A 12,466-nucleotide genomic window follows, 5' to 3' on the forward strand; every position below is an offset into this window, starting at 1 on the left:
CATAAAATCCCTTAGATCTTTGTTTAGAAGCTCTACTATCTAGCAAAACCATACTCACCTTGTAATTTTGAAGTTGATTTGTTTACTCCAAGTATAAGCATTTTTATTAATTTATATTTTATTCTACATGAATCTGTTGATATTGTCATCCATCTGCCTTCCAGCTTTTCTTACAGCTTTTAAAAATATATACAACTGTTTATTAAAACGTTTAAGCAATGCACAGGACAGGCTTGGACCTGCTGCTTCCAGAATCTGTAAATCACCAGTGAAAATCTAAGTAATTTGAGGATTGTTCTGTGTATTCACATTGATCTTGTTAGGCAGCCCTCCCCCTCCCCCTCCCCCCTGCCTTTTTCTTCTCATTTGAATTGTTTCTTTTTGTGTCTTCTAAATTTTATTCTTGGGGGAAAAATCATCCCCCTTCCTCCTGGGCTGACTTAAACTGGAAGACCTTTAGCCCCTGGAATCCTACCTGTCCTTTCTCTGAACCTTTTGAAATCTGATCTTCCCAAACCTAGGATGCATGTCAGGCTATTCATGGCATTTCTCTCCTCTCAATCATATATTCTGTGATGGTCTAGTAAAACCAACAAGCATGTACTAAACACTATGTCCCAGGTATCATGCTAAGCAATGGCAATTCAGATAAAAAAGAAAAGGCTTAGGCCATTTTTTCCCCTGAAAGCTGTTCATTCTTCATAGTGAGAATTGGATTGCACATTAGCATCATATATCTAGAAGGGCCCTCAGAGATAGTTTAATTCAAACCTTCCTTTTACAGGCAAAGAAGCTGAAGCCTAGGAAGGTTAAGGGATTTACCTAAAAAAAAAACCCTTAAGTGAGTGGCAGAGCAGAGATGTGAACCCATGCCCTTTGCCACCAAGTCTTGTAATTTTCCACTGCACTATACTACCTCAAGAATGGACTTTCCCCTTAATGGTTCCTGCACCGGTTTTAGAGAAGAAATTATAATTAAGGAACTAAGGAAATAATTAAATTATCTGCTTTTGACAGGGCACTCTAAAAGATACCCACATAATTGGAGTACCCCTTCATTATGCAATCATGTCTCTGTGGCAGGTTCGAGATCTGTTTCCAAAACTCTATTTCCTAGTTAAATGTTTCTTTTGTTTCTGATTTAATTGATTTTCATGAAATGGTCTCCACAGTAATGGCTTCCTCTGATTTCTAATTTTCCTCAAATTATTTTCTAAATAAAAAGTCTACTCCATTTTGGGGGGATAAACCTATCCTACTTCTTTTATCTTTTTTTTTAAGTGAGGCAAGTGGGGGTTAAGTGACTTGCCCAGGATCACACAGCTAGTAAGTATTAAGTGTCTGAGGCTGGATTTGAACTCAGGTCCTCCTGAATCTAGGGTCGGTGCTGTATCCACTTTGCCACCTAGCTGCCCCCTATCCTACTTCTTTTGAAAAAAAAAAAGATGCTATTTTAAGACCATATTACAATTATGGGTCAGATTCCACTTGGTCTCTTTGATACCTTTTAGGTCAATTTTACCTTCTTGCATTAGGATCTCTAGCTCATTTTTATTGTTAATTAATGTACAACCATTTAAAACCATGAGTTTAATGTCTCTTTATTTTTTTTCTTTTGTGGGGCAATGGGGGTTAAGTGACTTGACCAGGGACACACAGCTATTAAGTGTCAAGTCTGATTCTGGATTTGAACTCAAGTCCTCCTGAATCCAGGAAGTACTTTATCCACTGTACCACCTAGCTGCTCCTGTCTTTATTTTTATAATTTATCTCCTGAAAATTTCTGGGTATCTCAAATCTATTTTTCTTTTTATATTTTAGTTATATTTTCTAGCTCCTTTTATATGCCTAAGCAGTTTTCTCTATTCTCCTTCCTTTTTAGCTTAAACCCCTTGTAATTATATTTGTAAGATTCCAAGATTCCAACAAGTATATATTGTTATACTCCTTCTATAACCCTTCTAAAACCAGGAGATAATCATGCCGATATTTTAAGGTGTGGTCAATGAATTCAATTATAGTTTTTAACCTTATATTGTTTATCAGATATTTACTTCCAAAATCTCCCTTTCTTTTTTGAACCCCTTAATTTTGAAAGACAGCAGTGATTAAAATAACATTTGAGCCACTAAGGTTCTTGACCAAGGCTTCAAAATCTTTAGTGCTGTTTTTTGGATTCCTTATGCCAGTGTTATTTCTGTCCACATGAATCACAAGACTGTCTAAAGCTTTTAATTCTATTTTGCTTGGTAAACTTAAGCACTTGATATCCCACATTTTCCAAAATTACTTAAACGAATGTTCCATGAGAGTAGGCTCTATCTCTTGATTAATTCATGTACTCATTCATCAATTCTTTAAGAGTTAATATGTCAAAATTACTGTGTTAGGAACTGAGGGAAATACAGAAGCATGGTTCTTGCCGTAATTAAGCTAACACTTCTAGTGATACAATTTGCAACCCATCCATAACTTCCTCTTGGAATTTTGTCACACACACAAATATGTTACTATTTCAGCACCTAGCACAGTGTTTTTTACTTAATAAATGATGAATCAGTATGTGAATGATTAAAAAAAGACACTTTCCCTTAGGACACCATTATAAATGCTTAATACTTGTTCATTGATTTGTTGATTAGTATACTACTATAGGGCAGCTAGGTGGCACAGTGGATAAAGCACCTGCCCTGGATTCAGGAGGACCTGAGTTCAAATCCAGACTCAGACATTTAACATTTACTGTGTGACCCTGGGCAAGTCACTTAGCCCTCATTGCCCTGCAAAAACAAACAAACAAATAAACAAACAGATAGATAGATAGATAGATAAACAAATAAATAAATGAATAAATAAATAAATAAATAAGCTGATGATACATCTTTATATTAACCCAAAATATTTCATATGGCATCTACAAATTGGTCTAAGTTATCCTCTTTGAAGAATTTTCCAAATAGAATATTGCTAATTCTTCTTCCAATTATAATCCTGCAAAGTAATCAAAATATCTATCACTCCATACCTCTAAGTCTTCTCTAGGCTAATGCTTCCCAATTATTTTATCTACACTCTTTCTATAACCAAGAGATAATCTTTCCTATATTTTAAGGTTTGGTCATAACATTCAGTTCATAATTTTTAACCTCATTTTTATCAAGTATTTGATTCCAAAAATCTCCCTTTCTCTTTTGAATACCTTAATTCTGAAAGATAGCAGCGAATAAAATACAATCTGAGGGGCAGCTGGGTGGCGCAGTGGATAGAGCACCGGCCCTGGAGTCAGGAGTACCTGGGTTCAAATCCGGCCTCAGACACTTAACACTTACTGGCTGTGTGACCCTGGGCAAGTCACTTAACCCCAATTGCCTCACTAAAAACAAACAAACAAACAAACAAAAAAACAATCTGAGCCACTAAGGTTCTAGACTTCTCTGAATTTTTTCAATTTTGTCAATTTCTGTCAACGTGTGATTCCAAGAAGTAAGATCAGTCTTCTTGGTTAAATCTAACCGGTATAGAATATAATAGTCTCTCCAACATGCTAAATACTATCAATACAATTGTAGGATCAGTACAACAGTTCCTTTGGTACCTTTGTGATATTTTTGGTATTATTAAATATTATATAAAACATTATTTAAAAGGACAGTGTGTCTATCTTTTGGGCATCAAGTTTTCTTTACCATCTAAAAAGGAAAACATCTCTTTTCCCCTTTGTTCCTTGTCTTTTAAATGATGTTATCCCCTTTCCCTTTATTTTGTAGAATGCAACTCATTTCATACACTGGGAAAATACAATATGTTATATGGAAAAATAGTGGCAATTTTCATGGGATTTCTTCAATTACAGCTAAAGATAACAGAATTTGCTTAGGGGTTTTGGTTGTTTAATTATGAAGCCACAAACCTAAGAATACTGTGTAAAACCAGCTGCTTCTATAGATCATGGACTTGAGAAAGCAGACCCTGGATATCCCTTGAGTATGTTACTTGAAGCCCTTGTTATCGTTTTGTTGTGAAGGGGAAAATAGAGTAAATTCTCTTGAATTATAGTTGTGAGGGGTTATTGTGATTATATGATCAGAAAAAAAACCTCAGACCTTCTGAAATTTAAGGAATTAATGTATAAATAGTGTGCTGCATTATCCTTGAATGCATTAAGAAAATTCAAAACACAAAACAGAAGCCTATTCTTTCAACATTATTTTTCAATGCAGATACACCTTCATAAATGATTTCCTAGGAGGAAAGGAAGAAGAGAGGAGAGGGAACCATACAAAGTCCCTTTCACTAAGATTTGACAATGTATAATGGTGGCCCTGATCCAAAGGATTGTGCAGAAGAACCACAATCTTATTAGATTTGGGTAGTTCCATGTAGTCCACATGCCTACTCGATGGAATACCACTTGTTTTCTATTAGTAATTTCATAGTTTCTTAAATTTCAGAAATATTAAGAGTGAGCTTCCTTTGGGAAGCTAAAAGTATTGATGAAATCCTTCCTTGTTTAGCTTGCCTCTTTCCAAATTGAGAAGTTTGAGGAACTCTGATTTTTCTATAATTAAATTATTCACCTAAATTCACTCCAAACCTCTACTGGATTTTCATGAACTACAGAGTGGCAGTACATCATCATGACTGATTATTGGACTGATCACTTCAGTTAACTCTGGGCTATCACTGACGAGAGGGGAACTCAATAAACCATGAATTAGTTTAGAGCTCTATTCAGCTCAATTTGTTGCTCTAAGTTACCTTTTGTGAGTTACAATATCCACTTCCCAACTGAAAAGCTCTTACTAAATCACAGCAGCAGCCAATTTCAGTCATGACCCATGTGGGGCTGCCCTTTCCTTCCTGGTATTCAGCTGTCAATCAAGCCGGTCTTTTTCATTAAATACACTGTACCCCATTCTGCAAAGGCAGCTTTTCATGATCCAAAATTGTTTAAAAAAATATATTGCTCCGCTGTGTGATAGGTCTGAACTGTCATGCTTAGGCCGATATATTTTCCCAGGCTAATGCTATGGTGCCTCCTTTCACAGCTGATATAGCTATCATAGCTTTGTCTTTTGTTTGTATCACATCTTTCTCAGAGATGTTTTATTTCCTTATAAACTTACTTTTATTGATGCTCATACCCAATCTCCTGTTCTAAAAAAAAATGAGATTATCATCAGCACTGTAACCAGGACTCAGTTTCCTCAACTGAAAAAAAAAACAACAAAATGGCTTCAGGCTACTTGGTCAGTGTAGAAACAGATTTTATATCTGTGTAACTTTTTGGTCAACATACACATAAGGATAAAAGCTGAGGTTTGATGATCATGGAGATTTCTAGAGAATTTAGGCAAACCAGTGTGATCATCTTGCATTCATTTGGTCCCCTATGCTTGAGAACTGCCAAAGAGAGCAGCAACCTAGGACAATTTTGGCAAAGGGTTTTTAGTGTAAGTTGCTTACCATAGATAGGACTGCTTCCCTACCACTTATCTGAAAGCCTTCCTCATTTTAAAAATGTAGGCATAATAATCTCTTCCCAATACATTCACAAGTCTTCCTCCAAATAAATCAAGCAAAGGCATCTTTTTAAGCACCTACTGTGTGCTCAGTGAGACAGCTATGTGGAACAATGAATAGATGTGTGAAAATCTGGATAGCATCCTAAAAACAGAGGCATCAACTTGCCAAAGAAGGTTTATATAATCAAAGCTATAGTTTCCAGTAGTAATGTCAGAGTTGGACTATATGAGATGTAAGAGGTGAAGACTAAACACTTTTAAAACCTGGTGTTAGAGAAGACTTTTGAGGGTCTCTTGGATAGCAAGATCAAATTATTCAATACTTAAAGAAACTTACTCAGACTATTCTCTGGAAGGTCAGATACTGAAGCTAAAACTTAAATACTTTGGCTGCATAATTAGAAGACAGGAGTCATTATAAAAGACCCTGAGGGAGACAATTTGGAAATCATTTTTTTTAATGAATGTTAAAAATCATTTTATATGTAATTGAGAGAAAAACATAAAGAAAAAAATTTTAAAAAGAAAAATATAAATTTAATTCAGTAGGAGAATGAAATTTCTGTTGTGGATCCTACCCTACTGAAGAAGTAAATGCTTTCAATTGTTGTACTCTCTAATTTTTTTTTCTCCTTAGTTTTGGCCCTACTTGGATAAAGCAAATAGCATATTGATATAGAACCATGGGAAACTAATGTTTTTCTTTTTGTTGACTATTCTATAAAAGAAAAAAAAACATATACAAAGTTAACTTTAGGGTACCATAAATTTATTTGCTTTTGAATATAATTTAGAATCAAAGAAATATAATTGACTTGAGTAGGAACAATAGAAAATGAGAAAATCTTGTTGCTGGGAACTTTAGGGGCCATAGATTAGAAGCTCAGAGAAGTAGAAGAGAGGGTGCACAACTTACAGAATGACTCAATATTTGATTTGGTCTAACCCACTTATTTTATGGTTGTTTCCTGGCCATGAATACTGAACAGTAGGTACTCTGATTAAATATGTTCTTCATAGGTGTCCCCTCTCCTGCCTGGACAAGTTCTTTTGTTGTGGCAAGATATGTTCCTTTAACCACCATTTGTGTGCTGATTGTTAGATTATCCTTGTAAATATAGGAGTAATTTTCCTTGTTTCTGATATACTGGGGTTTTTAATGTATACCTTTTAAAATGTTTGCTTTAATATTTTTTTTTAATTGAGATTTTAATTCTCTGACTTCCCTAAGCCTCTCTCCCACCCATTGAGAGAGCAAGCAATGTGATATCAATTATACATGTGAAATAATGCAAATACAATTTTTTTTGGTGAGGCAATTGGGGCTAAGTGACTTGCCTAGGGTCACACAGCTAGGAAGTGTAAAGTGTCTGAGGCCAGATTTGAACTCAGGTCCTCCTGAATCCAGGGCCAGTGCTCTATCCATTGCGCCACCTAGCTGCCCCTGCAAATACAATTCTAAATTAGCCATGATGCAAAAAAAATTTAAAGCAAGAAAAATTAAGTGAAAAATAGTCTTAAATCTGAACTCATTGTTCATTGGTTATCTCTCTGGATATAGATAACATTTTTCTTTGTGGGTCCTTTTGTATTGTCTTGGATCATTATATTGATCAGAGTAGCTAAATCTTTCACAGTTCATCATCACTACAATATTGCTGTTATTGTATACTGTTTGCTGGTTCTGATCATTTCACTTTGCATCAGTTCATATCATTCTACTGAGGTTTTTCTGAAACCATCTTCCTCATCATTTTGTATAGCAAAATAATATTCCATCCAAATCATGTACTGCAACTTGTTCAGTCATTATCCATTTGATGGAAATCCTATTAATTTCCAATTCTTTGACACTACAGAAAGCTGTTATAAATATTTTTGTACATATAGGTTCTTTTTCTCTTTCTTTACTTTCTTTGGAATAAAGACCTAGTAGTGATATTTATGGTCAATGAGGACATGCAGAGTTTCTAGCTGTAACAATTGGAATAACGCCACCTCCTGGAGACTTACTGTAGAAGAGTTCTGCCCATGAAGCGAAGGTCTTTGAGGGCAAGACCAGGAGTCAGGAAGTGACGCGGGCTAGTGGGAGGAGGAAGGAAGAGACTGGCGCTCAGTCTCGCGCTCTTTCCTCTGGACTCTGGCGGAGAAGGGAGCTAGAAATGCACTCTCCCTTTAATAGATAGGAATCTAGGCCTTTCTCTCTCTCTTTATCAAATTCTTATTCTCCTTAATAAACGCTTAAAAGTCTAACTCTTGCTGAAGCTTATAATTTATTGGCGACCACTCATTAGATATTTTAGACAGACTAGCTAGAATTTTAGCCCTTAACATAGCCCTATTGGGGATAGTTCCAAATTATTTTCCAAGGGACAGCTAGGTAACACAGTGGATAAAGCAGTTGCCCTGGATTCAGGAGGACCTGAGTTCAAATCCTGCATCACACACTTGATACTTACTGGCTGTGTAAACCTGGGCAAGTCACTTAATCCACATTGCCCTATAAAAAAAATAAAAAAAAAACATTTGGGGCAGCTAGCTGGTACAGAGGGGCACTGGCCCAGGATTCAGGAGGACCTGAGTTCAAATCCAGACTCAGACACTTGACACTTACTAGCTTTGTGACCCTGGGAAAGTCACAACCTTCACTGCCCTGCAAAGAAAAAGCCACCAAATTATTTTCCAGAATGGTTGGAACAGGTTATAATTCCAACAACAGTCCAGTAGAGTCCCTCTTTTCCCACAACCTCTTAATCATGTTAACTAATCCGATAGATGTGAGGTGGTAACTCAGAGTTGTTTTAATTTGTATATCTCTAATCAATAGTGATTTAGATCATTTTATGTGACTATTGATAGTTTAAATGTCTGCTTCTGAAAACTGCCTGTTCATATCCTTTGGCCATCTATCAACTTGGAAATGGCATTTTTTTTTTTTAGTGAGGCAATTGGGGTTAAGTGACTTGCCCAGGGTCACACAGCTAGTAAGTGTTAAGTGTCTGAAGCCAGATTTGAACTCAGGTACTCCTGACTCCAGGGCCGGTGCTCTATCCACTGTGCCACCTAGCTGCCCCCCATTTTTTTTTAATAATGGATGTTGTTTGGTTATAAACTCTTCTCTTATCCAAAGATCTGACAAGTAAGGTTTTCATACTCACCTAATTTGCTTTTTTGTTGTTGTTTTTGTTTTTTTGGTGAGGCAGTTGGGGTTAAGTGACTTGCCCAGGGTCACACAGCTAGTAAGTGTCAAGTGTCTGAGGCCGGATTTGAACTCAGGTCCTCCTGACTCCAGTGCCGGTGCTCTATCCACTTTGCCACCTAGCTGCCCCTAATTTGCTTTTGATATCATGATTTATATCTAAATCATGTATGTATTTTTACCTTATGCTGCTGTCTGCTTCTGTTTTATGGGTGAGTTCATCCCATTCACATTCACAGTTATGATTCCTAACTGTTTGTTTCTCTCCATCCTATTTTCTTCTGTCAAAAATTCTCTACTCTCTTTTTTGTCCTTCTATTCCTCAAAACTTTGTTTTGCTTCTGACTACTGCCTCACTTATTCTGCCCTCTCTCTTGCATCCCCCTTCTCTTATCTCCTTCTCCTCCTAATTCCCTGTTGGGTAAGATATATTTATGTACCCAACTATGTTTATATGAGAATGATCATTGCCTTCCTCTACCATTTTCCTCCCCAGTGTAAAAGCTAATTCCTATGTGCCACTTTTATGTGACATCATTTTCCCCAGATTTTGCCTCTCCCCTCTTTTCCCAATGTATCTCTCCCACCCTTCTATTTGGGGAGATAATTCCAACTTAATTGGCTCATACCCCTGCTCTCACTCTCTCTCTCTCTCTCTCTCTATATATATATATAGATTACATCTAACTGCCCTAATAATGATAAAGTTCTTAGGAGTTATATGTTTCATCTTTCCATATAGGAATGTAAGCTTCACTTGAATCAGTCCCTTATGATTTCTTTTTCATGCTTACCATTTTATGCTTCCCTTGAGCCTCGTGTTTCAATGTCAAATTACTATTCATTTCTGGTCTTTTCATCAGGAATGCTTGAGAGTCCTCAATTTCATTAACTGCCTAATATTCCCCATACCCCTGAAATTTTATATTCAGTTTTGTTGGGTAGGTTATTCTTGTTTGTAATGCTAGCTCCTTTACCTTCTGGTATAACATGCTCTAATCCCTCCACTCCCATAAGATGGTAGCTACTAAGTCTTGTGTGAGACTGACTGTGGTTCCATGGCATCTGAATGGTTTCTTTTTCTAGATGCTTGCAATATTCTCTTCTTGATTTATGACCTCTGGAATTTGGCTATTATTTTCCTTGGAGTTTTAATTTTGGAACTCTTTTAAGAGGTGATCAGTGTATCTTCATCATTTATATTTTGCCCTATGGTTCTAAGATATCAAGGCAGTTTTCCTTTATAATGTCTTGAAACATAATGTCTTGACTCCTTTTTGATTATGGCTTGCAAGTAATCCAATAATTATTAAAAGTTCTCTCGACCTATTTTCAAGTTCAGTTATTTTTCTGATGATGTATTTCACCTTTTCTTCTTTCCTTAATTTTTTTCTACGTTGTTTTATTGTTTCTTGATGCCTCGTGTAGTCATTAGCAACAATCCGCCCAATTCTAATTCTTAAGGATTTGTTTTCTTTCTTTTTCTTTTTCTTTTTCTTTTCTTTTTTTTTTTTTGCGGGGCAATGGGGGTTAAGCAACTTGCCCAGGGTCACACAGCTAGTGAGTGTCAAGTGTCTGAGGCTGGATTTGAACTCAAATACTCCTGAATCCAGAGCCGGTGCTTTATCCACTGCGCCACCTAGCCACCCAGGATTTGTTTTCTTAAATGAGGTTTTGTACTTCTTTTAAAATTTGGCCAATTCTGCTTTTTAAGTTCTTTTCTTCAGAGAGGTTTTGTAGCTCTTTTAACATTTGGTCAATTCTGTTTTTAAGGTATTTTCTTCAGTCTTCTTACTGCCTCTTTTACCAAGCTATTACTTACTTTCCTCATAATTTTCTAGCATTGTTCTCATTTCTTTTTCCCATTTTTTCTATACCACCCTTATTTTTAATTTTTTTTGCTCTTCCTTTAACTTTTCCAAGAATTCTTATTAGGCTTGAATAAAATTTGCATTTTTCTTCCTCTGAAGTTTTACTTGTTGTTGTTTTCACATATTGTCTTCTTCTTAGTTTTTGTCTTTATCTTTCTTGTCATGATAGTATCTTTTTATAGTAAGGTTCTTTTTTTTCTGGTTGTGATTTGCTAATTTCCCCAATGTATTTCTTAACTTTGAACTTTATCTTAAAGTTGAATTCTGCTCACCTGCAATGGGGGTGGTGATGGAGGTGGGGAAGAGAAAGACTGCCCCATGCTTTAGGGTTTTGGTTGCTGATAGTTTCACAACAAATTTGGGGAATTTGTAAATTGTCCATGCTTCCAAGGTGGTGTAATCCTGATACAAAGTGAAATGTACTGTGTACAAAGTAACAGCAATATTATAAGATGATCAGCTTTGAATGACATAGCTCTTCTCAGCCATACAATGACCCAAGACAACTCTGAAGCAAATGATGAAAAATTCTATCCATCCCCAGACAAAGAACTGATGGTGTCTAAACTGATTGAAGCATACTTTTTAAAATCCTTTTTCTTTTTTTTTCTTTTGGTTTATGCTTTCTTTTACAACATGACTAATATGGAAATATGTTTTGCATGACTATGTATGTATAACTTATGTTGACTTGCTTGCCTTCTCAATGAGAGGATGGGAGGGAGGAAGGGAGAGAATTTGGAACTCAGAAGTTTTTAAAATAAATGTTAAAATTGTTTTTACATGCAATTGGGGAAATAAAAAAAATACTAAACCACCAACATGGTGTAATCTGGGGAGAGTTATGATCTGTGCTCTGGTCCTTACACAGAAATGTCCCCTCCTCTCTTATAGCCACAATAATTATAGCTTGTGGCTCCTTGTGATTACAACTGCTAGAATTCTTTTTGCTCTGAAACTGAGACCTGAGAGTGTGTATGAGCAATGGAATCACCAAGCAATCCATGTTCTTGTGCTAGCAAGGGATCCCCTGTGATCTTTTCTGACCAGTGATCCAATTCCCTTTCCATATTGAGGCTGAGCTCTTGGAATTGCTACATCTGCTGCCTCCAAAGTCCACAGCTGATGTTGCCCCCTTCACATGTACTCCAGACCAGCCCCCACTGCAGCGTCTGAGTCCTCTACTTCTGACCTTTTAAGTTGTCTTGAGGTGTAAAAATGTCTCACCTTGATCTTTTATTGGATCTTCCACACTAAAATTCAGTTTGAGGCATTATTTTAAAGTAGTTTAAAGGGGGAATGTTGGGAGAGCTGAGCTATAGTAGCTTCCTCTATTCCTACATCTTGTCTGATATTCCTTTAATGTAATCTGTCAACAAGTGTTTATATATTGTTATATACAAATTTATATATTGTTATATACAAGTCATTGTGCTAAGAAGATATCAAAAAGGGGTTGGGGGAGTGGGCCTGAAAAGTCTCTGCTCTCAAGGAGCTTGTGTTCTAGTCAGGAAATCTTAATGTATATAATTAGATGCATACTTCTTACATATAGAGTATATAGAAAGTAACCTTTGAGAGGAAAGTATTAGTGGCTGAGGGAACCTAGAAGAGTCTCCTGCCAAAGTTTGCACTGAAGCTGAGTATTTAAGGGGGTAGAATGAGAGTTTTCTAACCATGGCAGACACTAGTGCAAAGGCATAGAGAGTAGAGCAATGTGAATGATGAAAAGCATGTGGATCACCAGTACCAGTGGAATGTAACATGTATAGAAAAGATTAATGTTAAAGGAAAGAAAAGAAAAATATGAAGGGCCCTGGTTGTGAAGGGCTTTAAATGCCAAACAGAGGAGTTCCTATTTGTTCCTAGAG

Source organism: Dromiciops gliroides, chromosome 1 (assembly GCF_019393635.1).
Source record: "Dromiciops gliroides isolate mDroGli1 chromosome 1, mDroGli1.pri, whole genome shotgun sequence".
Taxonomy (NCBI): Eukaryota; Metazoa; Chordata; class Mammalia; order Microbiotheria; family Microbiotheriidae; genus Dromiciops; species Dromiciops gliroides.